A 20,935-nucleotide genomic window follows, 5' to 3' on the forward strand; every position below is an offset into this window, starting at 1 on the left:
TTAAAACTAAGCTATTTGGTTTATCACCTATATGCATAACACATAAATTCAAGGAAAAACTAGATTGATTTTCATTAATTACATTACTGACAAAATGAGCTTCAAGAAAAAACTCTAATCAGAACAAATTTTGGTAAAAGCTGGCACTATTTAAGTGTAAAATTTCTGTGTAATAGGAAAAGACAGATATACAGATCAATGGAATAGTATAGAAAGCCCAGAAATAAACTCTTACCTATATAACCAAATGACTTTTGACAAGAATGCTAGATATTAAATCAGAAAAGTATAGTTCTTTTTGACAAATGATGTTAGGAAAACTGGATTTTCACATGCAAAAGAATGAGGTTGGACCCTTACCTTACTCCATATACAAAAATTAATTCAAAATGGATTAAAGACATGTAAAGAGATATAAGAGTTAAAACTATAAAACTGTTAAAACATAGGATAAAAACTTCACGACATTGGATTTGGCAAAGATCTTGGATATGATACCAAAAGGCAGCAAAAGAAAACAGAGATAAATTGCACTTCATCAAAATCTAAAAACTTCTGTGCATCTAACAACATCTATCTTTCTATAGCTACTATCAACAGAGCATAAAAGGCAATGTATGGAATAAACGAAATATTTACAAATCATGTATCTAATAAGGGTTTAATATCCAGAATATATGAACCACTCATAGAACTCAACAACAACCCAATTTAAAAACAGTTAAAGGACTTGAATAGACTTTTCTCAAAAGAAGATATATAATTGGCCACTAAGAACATAAAAAGATGTTTAATATCACTAACCATTAGGGAAATGTAAATCAAAACCACAGTAAGCTATCCCTTCACATTCAGTAAGATGACTATTTTTTTTTTTAATTAGAAAACAATAAGTGGCAAGGATGTGGAGAAAGTACTGCCCTTAAGCATTGCTTGTGGGAGTATAAAATTGTGTAACTACCACAGAAAACACTATGGCAGTTCCACGTTTAAAAAACTAAGCATGGAATTACCATATGATCCATATATTTCATTTCTGGGTATGTACCCCAAACAACTAAAATCAGGGAATCAAACAGATATTTGTGCATCACTGTTCATAGCAACATTTTTCATAATACTGAAAATCTGGAAACATCCCAACATCCATTGATCAGTGAATAAATGTGGTATATAGATACAACAGAATATTATACATCCTTAAAAAGAATGACATTCTGACACATGCTCTAATAACGATGAGCCTTGAAGACATTATGCTAAGTGAAATAACCCAGACATAAAAAGACAAATATTGTATGGTTCCACTTATAAGAGGTACCTAAAGTAGTCAAATTCATAGAAACAGACAATAGAATGGTAGTTGCTGCAGCTGGAGGGAGAGGAGAATGGGTGTTATTGCTTAATGGGTATAGTTTCAGCTTGGAAAGATGAAAGATTTTTGGACGTGGATGGTGGTGATTCTTGCACAACAATGTCAATGTGTGTAACAGCTCCAAACTTTACACTTAAAATTGTTAAAATTGTAAATTTTAAGTTACATGTATTTTACCACAATTAAAAATTACTAAACTGCTTGAGGTCAAGGTTTATGTCTTTTTCTCCATACATCAAAAGTTGGCCACACACTGGGGCCCCCAGAGTCAGATGCACCACATTTAAAACCCAGCCTTTTTACGTACTGGCTATTTGACTATTGCTAACCTTTAAAGATTATTCTTTTCTTATCTATGTAGTAACAGTTATAATAATACCTACCTGTGACTTGACATAGAATAATACCTATCTGTGACTTGACATAATGCTTAAAATGTTTAGTATAATGCTGACAAATTGTAGTCATTAAAAATTAACCACTATTACTCCTGTCTTAGAAAATCTGACACAGTGCTCACTTCTGAGGCCACCTGCATGTCTGGACATGATCTTGGCCTTGATTCTCTGTCTATAAAGTGGGAACTATGTAGCTTGCATCACAGAATCGCTATGATGATTGAATGAGATTATGTGAAAGTGCTTATAAATTACAGGACTATACAGAAATAAATTATTTCACAGCAGAGAAAAACAAAATACATTAGAAAGTAAAGGGAAAAAAATAGAAAGGAAGGAAGGACGGAAAGACAGAAAGGAAGACAGACAGAAAGAAAGACAGAAAATTCTTGCCACAAGAAAACTTTTCAATGCTGACTTTACATGTAAAAACACTTCAACAGAAGATATTCAGAAATCTCCAAAACTAGAATTACAATATCCAGGTTTCTCAGATATAAAAACATTGATCACAGATAAAAAAGAATATTTTATGGTGGCATTCAAACACATGAAAAATAACCCAAATACCTATCATTCTAGAACTATTGCTTATACCACACTATATGACCAAATAAAAAGCTGCCCTCCGTATAGGCTCTGGTCTGATCGCATACTCAGCCTCAATGGGATTCCCTTAAGAGTCAAAACCCCCACAGTTGCATGAAGCCAGAAGCTCAGAGATCTACTGAGGGCATCTATCTGGTTTTCTAAGCAGCATTTTGGAGGTTTTTACCTGGAGAATGCACTGGCTAGAGCGATCTGTACGTGCACTTCTTCTCTTGAACAGCAGAGGGCACTCCAACTCCACGAGAAACAGACCATCTCAGCCCCTCGGTCCGCTTTATCTTCCTGGCCTCGTCAAGACGTGAACCCCAGACCAAAAGAGCTCCGTTTCCACAAAATATTCCACTGAAAACCTATTACTATTCTCTGGGAATTATCGACACGTTCCAAAGGAGTAAATGGAGCCGTGGCGAAGGGAAAGGGTGGAGTTCCACCACACCGCAGGCTGCCTTAGGCCTGACCTGTTCCTCTCACGCCTCTTACATTCTAAAGAGAGTTTAAAAATCTCTGCGGCAGAAATTGTGAAGGATTAACGAATACCTCCCATAGCCCCTAACTCCAAAGCAGAGTTAGTGAGGAATGTTAAGTTACAATCACCCAGTATCAAACTGGCACCTGGCTGAGCTGTCCCACCGTCTCAATATAAGTCCCATAAGCGGAAGGAATAGGATGGGAGGACTCTTACGTAGCACGCTGTCAGGAAAGGTTTAGGAAACACAAGACAAAGCAGTGACTCTACCAGCCTGACCAAAATAAAGTCATCTTACTTTAAATGTGAATGTGCCTAGAAATTTCTGAGGCTAAATCATATTGTACAAATGATGCTGCCTTCTAACGTGACACTGAAAGAATTGCAAAACATTCTCTAAATATAACAAAGAGAAGAAAACTTTCACACCGTCTGCTCTTTTCTTCCTGATGCCATTATTCAGGTAGTTATTCAAATGGCCCTAATTTAATTAAGGGAAAAGCCCAGATAATACTTTTTCTAATTTTTTTTTTTTTTTTTTTTTTTTTTTTTTTTTTTTAATACGAGATTCCCTTCACTCCATTCGTATGGCTTAGGAGTTTTGGTAATTCTCTGTAAGTTCATCCAAGGGAGACTTCTTTTCCTGTTTTCTGTTCTCCCTGGCTGCTCCCTTTCCCGATCCTATTTTTGTCATCTTATCTTCTTCAGCCAACACAACTTGCATTCTTTCCAGATCAAGCAAGCATCACAAGGAAATAACCACTCGCCCGGCGCGGTGGCTCAGGCCTGTAATCTCAGCACTTTGGGAGGCCAAGGCGGGTGGATCAACTGAGGTGAGGCGTTCAAGACCAACCTGGCCAACACGGTGAAACCCCATTTCTACTAAAAATACAAAAAATTAGCCAGGAGTGGTGGCAGACGCCTGTAGTCCCGGCTACTTGGGAGGCTGAGGCAGGAGAATCGCTTGAACCTGAGAGGCAGAAACTGCAGTGAGCCGAGATGGACCCATTGCACTCCAGCCTGGATGACAAGAGTGAAATTCCGTCTCAAAAAAAATAAAAAATAAAAAATAACCATTCAAATATGAATCTAAATTAACTAATATGTCATGAAGTCACCTTGCCTTTGTGGTTTTGGCAAAATTCTGGTGAAATTTCTAATGAAGGGAACTCATTATAATGTCCTTCTTCAGGCAATTTAACAAGCTTCAGAAAACGAGGCATATATAGAATATACAATTGATTCTCAGGTCATTCTAGGCACTGTACCTTAGGTGCCTTGGTAGTAGTTGTTAGGCCCTTGTATGGGCTTTGTGATGGTAGAGAATCAGATTCAAATTCTGTCTCTGGTGGTTGTTTTAACCTGTGTGACCTGGAGTACTTAACCTCTTTGATCTTCCATATTCCCAGATATAAAAATAAAGAGAGGGATAATCTAGGACTATTAAAAGGATTCACATTTCATAATCATGTTTCAACCAAAAACCTGGATGCTCAGTAAACACGACATTTTCTCTTTGATTAAAACGATGAATTAAATGCTACACCAATTTTGTAAAACTCAAATTGACAAATGTTAGTTTCATCCAAAGCATGTGTATGTTTCTGGCCTAGAAGTCCAAATTTTTCATTTTACTCTCTCCGTTTCAGAGCATACAATGTAAGGAAGCTTCATGAAAAATAAAAGAAAAGTAAAAATATATTTAGCTACAAATGATTGTCCTCTTCCCCGAAAATTCCAGAAGAGGTATTTTCTATTAATGGCAGTGAACAAGAAAATGTTCTGGTGTCTCTGAAAATGAACAGACATAAAGAAGACTGACAAAGAGCCACCTGACATCGCCAGACTTGTGAAGAAAGCTTCAGTGCAGTGCTCTCAGCATTTCTAAATAAAACTGCACATCTAGGTTTCCTTCCAAATAGTATATTGATTACTTGCAGTCAAATTGTGGTCTTTCAAACAGCACATTCCTTTATCATCATGGAACCAGCAGTTTCAGATTCCATAATTGAGAGCTACATAGTTTATACGAATTGGTATTCAGAATAGGACTTTTTAGTTTGAAGCTGAATAATGATAGATGTATGTGGAGATCAGTCGCTTGCTGGGAAAAAATCGTGCAATTCATGTTTTCATATTTTTGCCAGGAGAAATAGCACCTTATGCATTTTTTCCAGAAAGAAAAATATTTCCATCTACCATACCAGTTTGAAAGACTGAATTCTAGAAATTTCTTGGTGGTAGTTTCTTCTTTTGGGGAGAAGTCTACTCTAAAGAAACTCCCTAAATTCTCCTCCTAATATGGCAAAATTATTTGTTCCATATTATATACAACATTTATTTTGTCTTTAATGCTCAATTCATGAATTGTGAAAAATGACAGAGAGAATATATCATCTAGCTATTCCACAATGGGTCATGATATACTTGTACCCTCCTAAATAAAATGAAAGCAAACGCACACTTTTCTGTCATTTGCTTTTTTTTTTTTTTTAAGAAGAGGTCATTAATGATCTTTGTTAATTTTATTTCATCCATATAATTTGAGAAATATCATTAATGATATATCTGTCCCTTTCTTCTTTTGAATGTGCATATATATATTATATATATTTCAGGCTCTTATTCAAATATAAATCTTAAAGTTATTTAAATTTTTATGAAATATTTTAGATATATTTTTAAAATAATAAACTCTGCAATTGATAATAGCACAAACATCCCTTACCCTGCCCTTCTTTTTTTGGTGGGGAGAGAGAGCTCAAATGTACTGATTTAATCACAAATAGACTTTTTAATTCACATCTCATTAAATATGAGTTTGAAATAAAATACTAAAGTGTTTTATGTAAAGTTCTGTAATGTGCAAAACCTAAGAGATTGCTCCTGTAGCAGTTCCCTGAGCAAAATATAACCAGTCCATTTCAGAACACATAAATTGCTTACCTGATAGAATAAAAGAGATCTAAAGGAAATGTCCTACTCTCTTAATTAGAAATATTTGTAGAGAATGTATACCGCTTATGACGCTGGAAATAGTTTCGTCTGCTGGTTCTAAGTGCATGTACTATTCTAAAATGCACTATTCCCACAATTAATTACAGTATCATATGATTATAATTTTAGATGTAGCTCCATGATATATTTTAAGATGTCACTAATCCACCTTGATCCCCCTCTTCTCTCAAGCTCTACAATGTAATGTCATATAGCTAGGCATTCCAAGCAGTTTTCTAGTCATTTCATATATTTTAGTTTACAGTTTACAAAGACTACATATTATTCGTGGACACAGACTCACAAAAGTTTGCTTCTTATATATCCCTATATTTTAAAAAAATTAGCAGGTATAGAATAGGATCTCCAAAATCATTTTTTGTTCAAAATAAATTATTTTAGGAAATTTTATTGCATACTAACTATACTTTTTAAAATCACAGTGATTTTGTTATGGTATCAGTAATATCAAGAAATTGTGAAAAGTTATTTGCAAACTATAGTCCTTCAATCTAAATTATTTTTTCACTTTACAGAACACACATTTCTTGGTGAAATTTGCAGGCTTCAGTATATATGTCAAGTAATGACTAGATCTAGAATAGTTGTGTTAATTTGGAAAAAAAAAGTAATTAAAGTTTTATTTTGTTAGCCTTGACATATTCATTTTATTATTTTAAATTAAAAGAATAATGAAAATGGAATTGAAAGTTTTTTTATTTTGAAATTTAAGAATTGTGTATCATGTCTTAAAGAAATGTAAGATCCTAATAATATGTGAAAGGAGCCAAAGATATTTTTACCTAAACAACATGGTCAATTACTTAATAGTTTATCTTTACTTTTCAAATTCAGTAAATATTTGTCTGATTTGTTTCACATAAAAGAGATGGCCACTTGCACATCATAAATTACATAATTATTTCATGTATGTGAATTTTACATTATAATCATTTTTGAAAAACCCTTTGTAAGGATTAGGGAATCCTATTTAAGAAACGTAGTGGCATGTAGTGTGCACCAAAGGGAAAGAAACCCAACCTGTATAAAATTTGTTTTGCTAAAAAGAAAATAAAAAAAGGCAAACTGGAATAAGGGGAGTGAAACAGTCTTCCTTCAACTCCAACATACACTTCATTTGCACCCCCTACAATAACTGTCACTGCTTTTTAAAATACTCCATGAATTCATGCTAAAATTCACTTTTAAAGCAAGGAACATCTTGCAGTAGCTTGGATATGTCCAGAAATAACATGAGTAGTGGCTATTTTACCCAGCAGGCTCCTTTATCACTCCAGAGAAGGAAAGTCGACAGCCTTTGTATCTGCAGTGTAATTAGCTTGTGGATGTAGGGTCATAATGAAAGCAAAATTTACATTATTACAGGCATGTGGCTGTTTGCTTGTTCTAACTGGCATAAGAAATGAATTATACTATATACATTTAAAGGTGTATTCAATCCATTTTCCAATATTTTTCCCTCCAGAAAAGCAAGAGTGTGCTCAGCAAGCTGGAACTAAACTGTTCCTGAATGGAGAGTTCCCATCCTGCCTCAATGGAAACAAAGAAAAGAGAAAGCCTCCAAAATGAACACAATGAGTGTTATTTGCTACCATAAACTGTGCAACTGGTTTCTACTGCCGTGTTGCAATTGAATAGTAATCAGGAGAAGTTACACATTGTTCTTAGAAATAATACTAACAATCCTGTCAATCCTAAGTCCTGACACTGAATTTAATGCTCTGTTTAGTCCTACCATCAAGGATGAGTTGCAGGTGAAGAATTCTTCATAGTCAGATGCAGACTATGTCTTCAGATCCTGTGGCCTAAGGTTATTAAGGTGGGAGAAGCAAAATAAATGCGGTTCTCATCCAATAATAATGGATTTACAAGAATTTGAAACAAAACTTTCCTTCCAGCTACTGCTTTCATGTCAGAGAAATAAAATACATGTACAAGATTTAAAGCTTTGTGTGTCTAACCCTTTCTGACCCCTTTTACATTCATTTATTAATAATAATAACTATGATAATATTGCTTATGCCCAGGGCTGAAATGAGGGTTAATTAGTTAATATTTACAAAGCTTTCTGAAAATGAAAAGTACTGTTTAAGCACTAAGTGTATTCTTTTCTTCTTTCACTCTCTTCTTTCATTTCCTTCTTTTATCACAGATCAATTGATTCTTCCTCCCATCTGGCTAATTTTTTCACTGCTTGTATTTCCTGCTCATTTTGGATTCTCGCCCTTGACTCCACATTGACCTCAATCACTCTTACCCTTCAACCTTGTGTTTGCTCTTCTCACCTCTCACGCTGTAGTCACTTCTTTCTCACTTTCATTTCTTCTTTCTAGTCTTCCTTTATCCACTCCTAACACTAATCTTGTAGCTGTAGACTTATCTTTTTCATTGTCTTCATTTTTTAAGCATAGGTGAAATACCAGAATTGATACAGATTTAATTTAATTTTATCTCCTATGTTATGCATTATTGAGACCAGAAAGTAGATAAATCAAATTGGTCATACCCAATCCTTTCCTACAAGATAGTAAATGTCTTGAAGTCACAGACTATTGCCATCTGGAATAGTCCTTGTTTTGTAACCCTGTATAATCTCCACAAAATGTTATTTTTAATAAATCCCTCCACTCTATAACATTCTGATGACCTGTAAGCTTTCAAGAAGTCTTGAAGGTGCTTGGAATTTTTGAAAAGTTTCTTACATAGCATAAGTATGGGTGAGGTATTAGCTGGTTCCACATACTTCCCATTGTATGTACAACTTCTAAATAGCCAGCAATAAAAGCATATACTAACTTATTTCCTTTCTAAAAGTAAAAGGAGAGAAATAATACAGCTGTTCCCTTAAGCCCATACAAAGAATTTAGTTGTAGTTACAAGGATCAACTAAGTTTTAATTGTATATTTTAATGGTGTATTTCAAGAGAGTCTATTAACTAAGACAATTATTCAGATTTTGGAAATAGAATGTCCAATATAAAGACATATAAGTCTATTATAAGTTCATGACTTAACTAGTTGCTACCTAATTATTCTCACTTAACAGTGTCCCTGTATCTAATTTTGTACATCACCACCAGAATATTCTAACTAAATGACTTAAACTTTGCTATATGCTTGCTCAACGACATTAGGGCCTTCAAGTTGCTTATAAAGTTCAGCACTTACCAGCTAATACCCTGAAAATCACTCCCGTGCCTTGAATTTTCAAGTTGAATAAAATATTTAGTAAACAAGTACTCTGTGCTATGTTAAATGCAGTTCAGCTGCATTTTATCATGTGTGCAGGCCTCCTGGAGTACCAGCCATTGTATCTAAAACTAAAACACCCAGTACAACTTAGTTTGGGCTTCCGTTTAGCTACTCATTCCTTCAAATTCTTAGTGCCTACCAACCAGTTGTTAACTGGTCCCACAACATCCTCTGTTCTTTTCAGTTTCTCTGCAATTTCAGTCATATTCACTCCACATGACCTTGCCACTCCTCTCTGCATAACATTTTTTGAAAAAAACAATTTTACCATAAACATTAAGGTAATTATTTCTCATCCTATGATAATTATTGTTCTTTACATTTATTTTGATAATTAACCAAGTATAGCTTTGTCATACTTACACAACAAATAGACATTAAACCCACACACATTCAAGGCACATGGGTGTGAATATCAGGAATTTTCTAGGTGCTACAGGAATATATGAACCAGTTGCTATCATTTAAAGATATTTATCATCTTGGGGACATAAACAAGGAAGCAGGTGACACATGACAATGAAGGGTACCAACTAAATATTATAGGAATATAGATGAAGAAGGAAACATTTTCAGCAAGAAGTAGGTAGAGAGTAGTTAGTGTTAGAACTGGTATGTTACTGATAGATAAACAAGACTGTAAGGCTGCCTGGGCGCAGCGGCTCACACTTGTAATCCCGGCACTCTGAGAGGCCGAGGTGGGTGGACCATGAGGTCAGGAGATCGAGACAATCCTGGCTAACATGGTGAAACCCCGTCTCTACTAAAAATACAAAAAATTAGCCAGGCGTGATGGCACACGCCTGTAGTCCCAGCTACTCAGGAGGCTGAGGCAGGAGAATCATTTGAACCCAGGAGACGGGGGTTGCAGTGAGCCGATATCGTGCCACAGCACTCCAGCCTGGATGACACACTGAGACTCCGTCTCAAAAAAAAAAAGTAAGACTATTTTAAGCAGATACATTAGTTACTTCTTGTTGTGTAACACATTATCCAATAATTTAGTAGCTTAAAGCAACAAACATTTTATTTATTATGTCATAATTTCTGTAGATTAGGAATCTGACTCAAGGTCTCTCATGGGATTGCAATCACGCTATTGGTTGGGGCTACAGTCTCATCTGAAAGCTTCCACTTCTAGGATAACTCACATGTTGGCCAACCTCAATCCCTTGTCATGTGGGCCTTTCTATAGGCATGCCTTATGACGAAGCAGCTGGCTTCCTCTGGGTGAGGGAGAGAGAGGGAATACTCAAGGCAAAAAGACCTAATCTCAGAACTGGCAGTACATAATTTCTGCAATATTCTATTTATTATACATAGATGTGAATATCAGGAGGTAGAGATCATCTGGGGCCTTCTTAGAGACTGCCTTCCACTGTAATGATGATATGATCAAAAGACAAGTGGGAAAATGTTTCTTGGGCATTTGGGAGTGATAAGCTGTCCGAGTTGGCTAGACATGTCACCCAAAGAGGGAGAGCTCTGATATTACCAAAGAGTTAATTGTATGGAGTTGCTGGAGTAGTGTTGAAAATATTTACATGAGGCCAGACACAGTGGCTCACGCCTGTAATCCCAGCACTTTGGGAAGCCGAGGTGGGCAGATCACCTGATATCAGGAGTTCGAGACCAGCCTGGCCAACATGATGAAACCCCATCTCTACTAAAAATACAAAAATTATCCAGGTGTGGTGGTGCGCGCCTGTCATCCCAGCTACTCGGGAGGCTGAGACAGAAGAATTGCTTGAACCCAGGAGGCAGAGGTTGCAGTGAGCTGAGGTCATGCCACAGCACTCCAGCCTGGGTGACAGAGCAAGACTCCATCTCTCTATCTGTAGATATAGATATAGATATAGATATAGATATAGATATAGATATAGAGATATAGATACAGATATAGATATATATAGATATAGATATAGATGAAAACCACATTCAGTGAATGTTTTAGAAAAACATAACTCTTATTAAAAAGTATGAACTTTCATAGTGGTTGAATTTATACTCCCAACAACAGTATATAGGTCTTCCTTTTCCTTTGCAACCTTGCCAACATCTGTTATGTTTTAACTTTTTAATAATAGCCATTCTGATTGGTGTGAGGTGGTATCTCATTGGGGTTTTGATTTGCATTGCTCTAATGATCAGTGATACTGACCTTTTCTTCATATGATTTCTGGCCACATGCATGTCTTCTTTTGAAAAGCATCTGTTCATGTCCTTTGCCCACTTTTTAATAGAATTGTTTGGATTTTACTTGTGAATTTGTTTAAGTTCCTTACGGATGCCAGATGTTAGATCATTGTCACATACATAGTTTAAAAAACTTTTCTCTTATTTTGTAGGTTGTCTGTTTATTGATAGTTTCATTTGCTATTTAGAAGCTCTTAAGTTTAATTTGATCCCATTTGTCAATTTTTGTTTTGTTGCAGTTGCTTTTGGTGTCTTTGTCATGAAATCTTTGCCCATTCCTATGTCCTGAATAGTATTACCTAGGTTGTCTTCCAGGGTTTTTATAGTTTTGTGTTTTAAGTCTTCAATCCTTCTTGAGTTAGTTTTGTACAGCTGTAAGGAAAGGATCCAGTTTCAGTCTTCTGCATATGGTTAGCCAGTTATTTGAGCACCATTTATTAAGTAGGGAATCCTTTCTCCATGGCTTGGCTTTGTCAGGTTCATCAAAAATAGTTGTAGGTGTGCAGCCTCATTTCTGGGTTCTCTATTATGTCCCATTGGTCTATATGTCTGTCTCTGTACTAGTGCTATGCTGTTTTGGTTACTACAACCCTGTAGCATAGTTTGAAGTTGGGTAGTGTGATGCCTCCAGCTTTGTTCTTTTTATTTAGGAGTGTATTAGCTATTCAGGCTCTCTTTTGGTTCCATATGAATTTTAAAAATAGCTTTTTCTAGTTCTGTGAAGAATGGCAGCAAAGTGATTCCTCAAAGAACTAAAAACAGAAATACCATTCAACCCAGCAATCTCGTTACTGGGTATATATCCAAAGGAATATAAATCATTCTATTAGACACATGCACACATATATTCATTCCAACACTATTCATAATAGCAAAGACATAGAATCGACCTAAATGTCCATCAACAGTAGATTGGATAAAGAAAATGTGGTACATATACACTACAGAATACTATGCTGCCATAAAAACTAACAAGATCATGTCCTTTGCAGGAAAACAAATGGAGCTGGAAGCCATTATCCTTAGCAAACTAATGTGGGAACAGAAAACCAAATACCACATATTCTTATAAGTGGGAGTTAAATGATGAGAACACATGGACACATAGAGGGGAACAACACACAATGAGGCTGATTGGACAGTGGAGGGCGGGAGGAGGGAGAGGATCTGTAAGGAATAACTAACGGATACTAGGCTTAATACCTGGGAGATGAAATAATCTATACAATGAACCCACATGATAAAAGTTTACCTATATAACAAACCTGTACATGTATCTCAAACTTAAATTTTAAACAATTTATAAAAAGTATGAAAGCTGAGGTAAGTAATAAAGTAATACCAGTTAAAATGCTTATATAGTATCCCAAATATGAAATTCATTTGAAATGGGGATTATTTGAACTCTGAAATTTCATTATATAACTTTTTATGCATAGTATATGTTTTGTCTTTCCATTGAGACTAAGTTTTAACACAAGGATAGTATATACCTTTTTATCTTCATTATGTCAAACATAGAGTATTTACGCAATATTGTATAAGTACTAGTTGGAAAGAAAAAGAAGGAAAGAGAAGAATCACACAAAAGTAATATTGCAGAAAAGAGTTTCAAGATTGATATTGCTGACTTTCTCAAAATAACACAAAGTATTTGAGTTGGAACTGAAAAGAGGTGCCTAGATCTTTTTTTAAAAAGTGAGATATTTTTCTAAAAGCAGTGTCCATGGAGAGTTATAACTTAGAATCCAACTACATTGAATGAATGGGGAGGGGAGAAATTGAGGCATTCAGGATAGCCTTTGTTTTCAAAAAGTTTGCTGGTGCTGGAAAAAAAAAAGAAAAATATTATAGTAGCTAGAGAAAACTGTGGTTAAAGTATGTAAAGACTTGAGCACATTTTTAGGCTACAAGGAAGCAGTAAGGAAAAGAATTTAAAGACATGAGAGAAGACTTTATGGAACTAAATCTCAGAAAAGACAGAAAACATAGTTGTTAAGAAAATGTAGAGATGGTGGCATTAATTATGGAAAGACACAGGAACAATTCTTCTTCCATAAGACAGGAGGAAAATGTAGGTAATATGTGAGAAAATGTTTCTCACTTTACAAAGTTCCATAACAAAGCCTCTGAAATCAAAATGATAAAAATTATTATACGGACGATGACATGTGCTTCTTTGTGGGTCACAAATAAATAGAAGCTAAAATATAGGTAGGTATGTGCAGGGTTAAATAAACTGAATCCCCATAGTCTCCGTTGTTTAAAATATTTTTTCATTTTGTATACCTTTGCTTTATGGACTTTATGGAAAACTCATTCTCATAAAATAAAGCAGTCAGAGTTTTGTGTTAATATTAGGTCAGCTGACTTTAAAAGGATGTTCTTTTTTACCCTAGATTGTCAAAAATTCTATATAATGAATAAGCTACTACAATATTAAATGCATGGTTAGAAAATATAGGAGAAACATACAAGAACAAAGAGTTCCTGCCTTTGAAGAACTCACAATAGAGAAAGCAGAGTGACAAGTACACAAATTTCTCTATGACAGAGTAGATGGCATAGGATCATTACTAACAAATCCAAGGGGATTCAAACAAGAAGGAAGAAGTGGCATTCAGGTATGGTCCTCAAGATGTCTTCATGAAAGAGCTTACAATTTACATGGAATTGGCAGTTGGACAGGACTTTTAAGAGAAACAATAAAGATAAAGAACACTCTAGTTTTGAGACAATGACATGAATAAAGGCATAGAGTCAAGAGATTGTGGGAATTGTTCAGAGAAAAGCAAATATCTTAATTAAACTAAAGGGGAGGGGCATGAGGCAAGAGTTAGGAATACTCCTGAAACATCTGGGATAGTAACAAATGAAGTTTTAATCAATGAGTCAATAAATTCAGATCTATGTTTTGAGATGCTTAATCTAGCAGTAATATGCTTTAGAATCCGTAAGAAAAAAAAACAGAGAACACAGTTAGGAGCCTATTGTGGTACTCCAGACCAGTAATGGAACTATAAGTGGAAACAATGTCCAAATGGAAAGCATTGGTGGGATGTGTGAGGCATTAGAAGGTAAAATCAAAAGGATAAAGCAAATAACTTTGATGTGACGGTGATGAGGGAGAGCTGGGAATCACTCCATAGGTATGTAGCTTTGTTACCTATGCTGCCAAAAATTCTTATAGTTTGAAAAACGGACAGTCTCCAAGAAATGCAACATAAGGATAATGCAGTGTTTTGGAAGTGAATGAATACTTCAGAAAATTCCCTCTTTTAACCCTATAGCTATATAATGGCCTAAGTGGGTGTCACGAGCTACGAGGTTCAAAAATCTCCAAAAGATATAATCAACAGAACTTTTTGGAACATGAGCTTTGTCCAAAGATCATGAGAAGCAAGAGGGGGAAAATATTGCTATAGAAGTATTACACTACAGACAGCATAACTAGTAGAATGCCAGTGCTGGGAAATAAAACTGCTGCATAGTAGGTACCAATGGCTAAGTGTGGTCAGCTTTTGTAAAGAAAATGAGTAACTCTTGCCAGGACATTTTGCAGTATCCATTCCTCAACAAAACATTCCTCTGGCTATCAGCTATTAACTCTTCAGGATCAATCATCTCCCCGAGAAATGCCAAAACATCTTTAAAATGCTCCTTATCAGAGAGAACCCGAGAACAGCATAAAGGCATAAAGTTAAAATTATAACAAGCACAAGTCAGCCAATCAGTGTGAGATATATTATTTCTTTCCTCGGTAAAAGATGCAGCAAATAGATGCTCTGTCCTGTCATTCTGCACTTTGAAGTGCAAAGACTTGTCTCAAATGAGGCCCTAAGTTCTTTCTTTTTCTTTTCCTTAAATCAGCAAATCTACTACACGGGCTCTTACTGATACTAGAGTTATATGACTCTTAATCCAACGATGTAAGAATTATGGCAGTAAATGGCTCTGAAAGTGCCTCTAAAGCAAAATATGGAAATTCCCACCCCACTCTCCCAATAGAACAGGATGAACAGTCATTATTTTTGTGAATTCAGAGACTATCCCTGTGTTCAGAGATAGCATGTATATGTTTGTCTCTTTCTCTTTTTGAAGTTTTGTTGTTGTTGTTATTGTTGTTTTGTTTTTCATATGATACCTCAGATGTACTCAAGGACAGCTTGCCAGCTTGGTCAAGAACACTACAATATCTACATATTCACTAAGTCATAAATCTTCTGAACTTTGGCTTTGCATATATGACACATGACCCTTATTTCTCCCTGGTGGTTGCTTACTCAGAGACAATAGAGGTCTATGGAAACACATGGCTTCCTTCACAGGTCGTATTTCACATACAGCTTTTTAAATCTTTCTACACATCAAAAGGTACAGTCTGGAAGGGTAGTATAGCACAAATTGTCCTAAATAGACTAATTTGGATCAAATAAGAAAGAAATTTTCCCTAAACATTTGTTAGTATAGTAGTGTTACCTACATGCTTCCAAACATTGCTTATACTTTCTAGGAGCAAATGAACAATCCTGATTTCTTTGAGTATTTGGTTCAATCTGTCTGTCAGACATTATTGAGTTCCTGTAATAGTTCATTCTCACTGATGATAAAGACATACCCAAGACTGGGTAATTTATAAAGAAAAAGAGGTTTAATGGACTCACAATTCCATGCGACTGGGGAGGTCTCATAAACATGGTAGAAGGTGAGGGAAGAACAAAGGTATGTCTTAAACGGCAGGCAAAACGAGAGAGTGAGAGCCAAGCAAGAAGGGAAATGCCTTCTAAAACCATCAGATCTCATGAGACTTATTCACTACCATGAGCACAGTATAGGAGAAACTGACCCCATGATTCTATTACCTCCCATTGGTCCCCTCCCACAACACGTGGAAATTATGGGAGCTACAATTCAAGATGAGATTTGGGCGGGGACACAGCCAAACCATATCAGTTCCATAGCAATCTCCCTAATATCTTATGGAAAGCCAGCAAAAGCAATTACAAAGGGAGCTGGATTTCAAAGGGAGCACTTGCCTTGACCAGAAAACTGTCATTAGAAGAAGGTTTAACATTCGGATCTTGGCCGGGCGCGGTGGCTCAAGCCTGTAATCCCAGCACTTTGGGAGGCCGAGGCGGGCGGATCACAAGGTCAGGAGATCGAGACCACAGTGAAACCCCGTCTCTACTAAAAATACAAAAAATTAGCCGGGCGCGGTGGCGGGCGCCTGTAGTCCCAGCTACTCAGGAGGCTGAGGCAGGAGAATGGCGGGAACCCGGGAGGCGGAGCTTGCAGTGAGCCGAGATCGCGCCACTGCACTCCAGCCTGGGCAACAGCGTGAGACTCCGTCTCAAAAAAAAAAAAAAAAAAAAAAAAAACATTCAGATCCAAAGCTCATTTCTCTTTCTCATTGAAAAACAGATAACCATGTTATGACATTAGCCATATTACCATTATAACCAAGAGGAAATGTTTGTCACTTTTTTCACTAGTATTCATAAAACAAATAAGCATAGATTCCTTGGGTTTGCTTGAATACTCAAGAAAAGTGGCCACATTCAATATGCCAAGGAATTTAATGCAAAGTGATTTCCAAACTGTGGGTTCCATTTTTGCTAAAAATGTAACAATAAAAAATAAAGTACCCATAGTGTTATGACTTTCTAACATTTCTTTGAATTATAATGAAATGAATTACAATTTCACTAAATGAATGCCTACCCAAGAAGTGGTTCTCATTTCTCATGTTTCATATATTTCTAATATTTCTTTTTCTCAATTTTTTGGTTCACATTGAGCTAATCAAAGTTCTTATTACAAGTAACAGAAGCTGGGTTTGTCTAACTTAAAACAGAAAATGGATTTATTGGAAGGATATGTGGAGGCTCACAAAACTGATGGACCTACAGGACAAACAGCCAGGAAAGTACGTAGGAACATACAAAGTATGTGTGGGAGGCAACAGTGACCACCACCATATCACACCATTGGGATAGCCCCATCTTCACTCTACTTCAACTCCATGATTAGTCCCTCAACAGGCCCAGCATCTTTGTGTCATCACCTAGATTCAAAATCCCAGGTTGAAGTATCCAATGATAGTACTTCAGATGTCTACAGCTTCACTCACTGAGAATTGGGGGGCACTTAACCTAACATTGTATTTAGTGAAAAGTGTTGTCTGCCAAGACGCAGGCAAAGGAGACATTCACCCTATCCAGGCTTCACATGCTGTACAAGCAAAAACCATGATGAATATCCATTGCACGTGCTACAAGGAGCGTTACACTTCACATGTCATAATTATGTCTGTGTAGTAAGCATATTAATTTTTAAAATTAATGAGACAGAGGGGAATGTATTGAACATTATCTTTTTGAAACTTTATTATATAAGGTATAGACCAATTAATATTTTCTATTATAGAAGATGTGGAAGAAGGATAGTATTTTCTTCATCACTGTTAACCCTCTGCCTTTAAAAAGCATTACTATATTTATTAATGAAAGCCATTTTAACACAATACTAGTGCAGCACAAAGCTACAGCTATGGAGAAGTTAATTTTATCCTTAACATTGTTCTAAGTGTTTCACATGTATTAACTAACTCATTTAACTCTATTGACTCATTTTATTTAGTAGAGCTTCTAGGGGTTTCTGAAATCACCTGGAAAAATAAGTCATTTAAACTTCAAGTAAAGTTACTAGCATCATTAAGCCTCACTAAATGCTAGAAGAATCTCAAACTGCCCAATATCCCATGCTAAAATTTATTCTTTAAAATTTGCATCATTTTCTGTAAAAGAAGTGATTCTTATTTCATGGTGCATGTTTGTTGCCCTAACTCAAAGATGATTGTAATGTGATCAAAATAATACTATAGATATGCAATCTTTATAAATAAAGCATTTATATTAGTTGGGGTTCTATAGAGGGACAGAACTAATAGGATAGATGTATATATAAAGGGGAATTTATTAAGGAGTATTGACTCACATGATCACAAGGTAAGGTCCCACAACAGGCCATCTGCAAGCTGAGGAGCAAGGAAGCCAGTCTGAGTCCCAAAACCTCAAAAGTAGGGAAGCCGACAGTGAAACCTTCAGTCTGCGGTCAAAGGTCCAAGAGTCTCAAAGCTGAAGAACTTGGAGTCAGATGCTCAAGGGCAGGAAGCATCTAGCATGGGAGAAAGATGGAGGCCATAGACTAAGCCAGTCTAGTCTTTCCACGTTCCTCTGCCTGCTTTTATTCTAGCAGCTGATTAGATGGTGCCCACCCAGAATGAGGCCTGCATCTCCCAGTTCACTGACTCAAACGTTAATTTCCTTTGGCAACACCCTCACAGACACACCCAGGAACAATGTTTCGTATCCTTCAGTCCAATCAAGTTGACACTCAGTGTTAACCATCACAGCATTCCTAGTAAATTTACAAATGGTAACTGAAAAAAAACATCCAATTTGGAAATCTTTAGGGTAACGTGATTTAATAGGATAAAATTATAGACCAGTTTGTTTTCATCACCACCATTGTATCAAATAAATATAGTCCACATAGTCTACTGTAGAGAATGTATGTCCACATAGTCCACTGTAGAGAAAATCTAAATCACACGTAATCCCAAGACATAGGGCACTGGTTGTCTACACAATATCCATAATCTTCTCATTTACTAAGAGAACTCCAGTAATGTACCCAGCTAAAAGAAAACATTCTCCAGCCTCACAACAAATTACAGGCAGCAATTATAGGATTGTGTTCTAGGAAAATTATTTTTCCCCTAGTCCTTTTTGGCTCTTTTGGTCATTTCCCCTTTCCTTCCTACTATCTGCCTGAAAGGCATATGTAATGACTAGACCTCTAACAGTCAATTTTAGGCTATAAGATGACACTGAGGATCGAAACCATGAGCTAAAAATGTCAGAGCAGAAAGTCAGAAGGAGACTGAGTCCCTGGACAGAGCATAGAGACACTGTATCTACCCTATGCTGCCACCTCTGTTCTTCTTACATATCAAAGTAAATATGTAAATTCTGTTTTGCCTTGATCATTTTAAATAGTCTAATATCTACCTAGCAATTTACCACTGAAAATATTTCCCACATATATTACCTCCTTTCAAAATTCTAATAACCTCAAAAGACAAAACTATCCTCATTTTATAGATGTTGAAGCAGTTTCAGATGTTAATTGACTTGCTCAGGATTATAGAACAAGTAAATAGAACACCTTTGATGTGGACTTCAGGTCTCTGAACTCAGATTATATCTCTACTATGGTGTATCGCATTATCTGAGAGATTTCCCACCTGTCCCCCTCCCCACAAGGTTAAATTTCTTAAAATATATAGTTAGATTTTCAGCCTGTAACAAGTAAACTTATTTACTTATTCTTTTTATTAACAACTCCAATCTAATGAGAAAACATTTTATTCACAACTTAATGGCCATGGGGCAATGAGAAACACGACAGTTTGGAGATGATTTGCTGGGTTACCCAAAGTCTGTCAAATTCTTTTTAGAAGGCTTCCAGTTATCTGACTCAGTGGCCCAAAAGAAGCCAATTACAGAGATACAACATGAGTGGAAGGAATTCAAATGACAGGAAGAAATGAAAGTCTTAAGATCCATGATTTACTGGGAATGTAGGTACTATATGGAGACCAAAAGGAAAAGACTTTGTCCAAATATTAATAGTGATATTTTAGTGTAAATTATTTGTATAATTAGATATATAGTCTAAGCTTGGAAGCTTAGAATTTTTTGCTTTTACTTTCTCTATATAAACAAACACTTTGAAGCATGAATTGTGCAGTTTTAGAATAGTCAATTGGTCATGGTTTTATGTATCCATTGGTAGTAGGCAGCCAGTCTCCACTATCTGTATTACATGAGAGAGAGAAAGGTGAAGAATGGGCCCTGGATTCAAACTACAAAGTCAAAAATTGAACTAATGACTAGACTAGCTTAACCATTTTTATTCTGCATAAGTAAAAATCAGTAACTCTAGAAATGAAGAACCATATAAAACAGAGTAAGGTATACCCACCATAATTAGGTATTTAAGTGAATCTTAAAAGAAATGCAAAGAATCTAGTATAGTAAACCAGTAAAAGGTAGATTTTGTTATCAGGAAGACCTAGAATACTGACTTTCCCACTAGTGACTCTATGGCCTTGGGCAAATCACGTAACCTCTCTAAGCCTTGCTTTCCTCACCTGTTAAATGAGTTTGATTAAAGCGTCTCAAAAAGTTACTGTGAGCTGGGCATGGTGGCATGCATCTATAGTCCCAGCTACTTAGTAGGCTTAGGTGGAAAGATTCTTGAGCACAGAAGTTTGAGTCCAGCCTGGACAACATAACAAGACCTCATCTCTCTAAAAAAATTTTTTTAAATTCAAAAATTGTTTTTAAAGTCATTGTGAGTAATTAAAGAGAGAAAGCTTGGTGGTAGTGAGATAAGTACTCAAAAAGGTATCATGATTATCATTTTCTAGATATATCATAATTAGAATTTTTTCTTTTTTTTTTCTTTTTTTTTTTTTTGAGACGGAGTCTCGCTCTGTCGCCCAGGCTGGAGTGCAGTGGCGCGATCTCGGCTCACTGCAAGCTCCGCCTCCCG

General features: G+C 36.0%; 1 long non-coding RNA gene across 1 annotated transcript in view; it reads right to left on the bottom strand.

The window, feature by feature from the left end:
- The window catches only part of LOC139357856 (uncharacterized), a 224,927-nt gene that overhangs the window by 48,489 nt on the left and 155,503 nt on the right, over positions 1-20,935 (bottom strand). The window contains exon 2 of the long non-coding RNA XR_011611747.1: positions 18,311-18,490. This is a non-coding gene — a long non-coding RNA (uncharacterized lncRNA). The remainder of the gene's footprint in view (positions 1-18,310; positions 18,491-20,935) is intronic.

This window comes from Macaca nemestrina, chromosome 13 (assembly GCF_043159975.1).
Source record: "Macaca nemestrina isolate mMacNem1 chromosome 13, mMacNem.hap1, whole genome shotgun sequence".
NCBI lineage: Eukaryota > Metazoa > Chordata > Mammalia > Primates > Cercopithecidae > Macaca > Macaca nemestrina.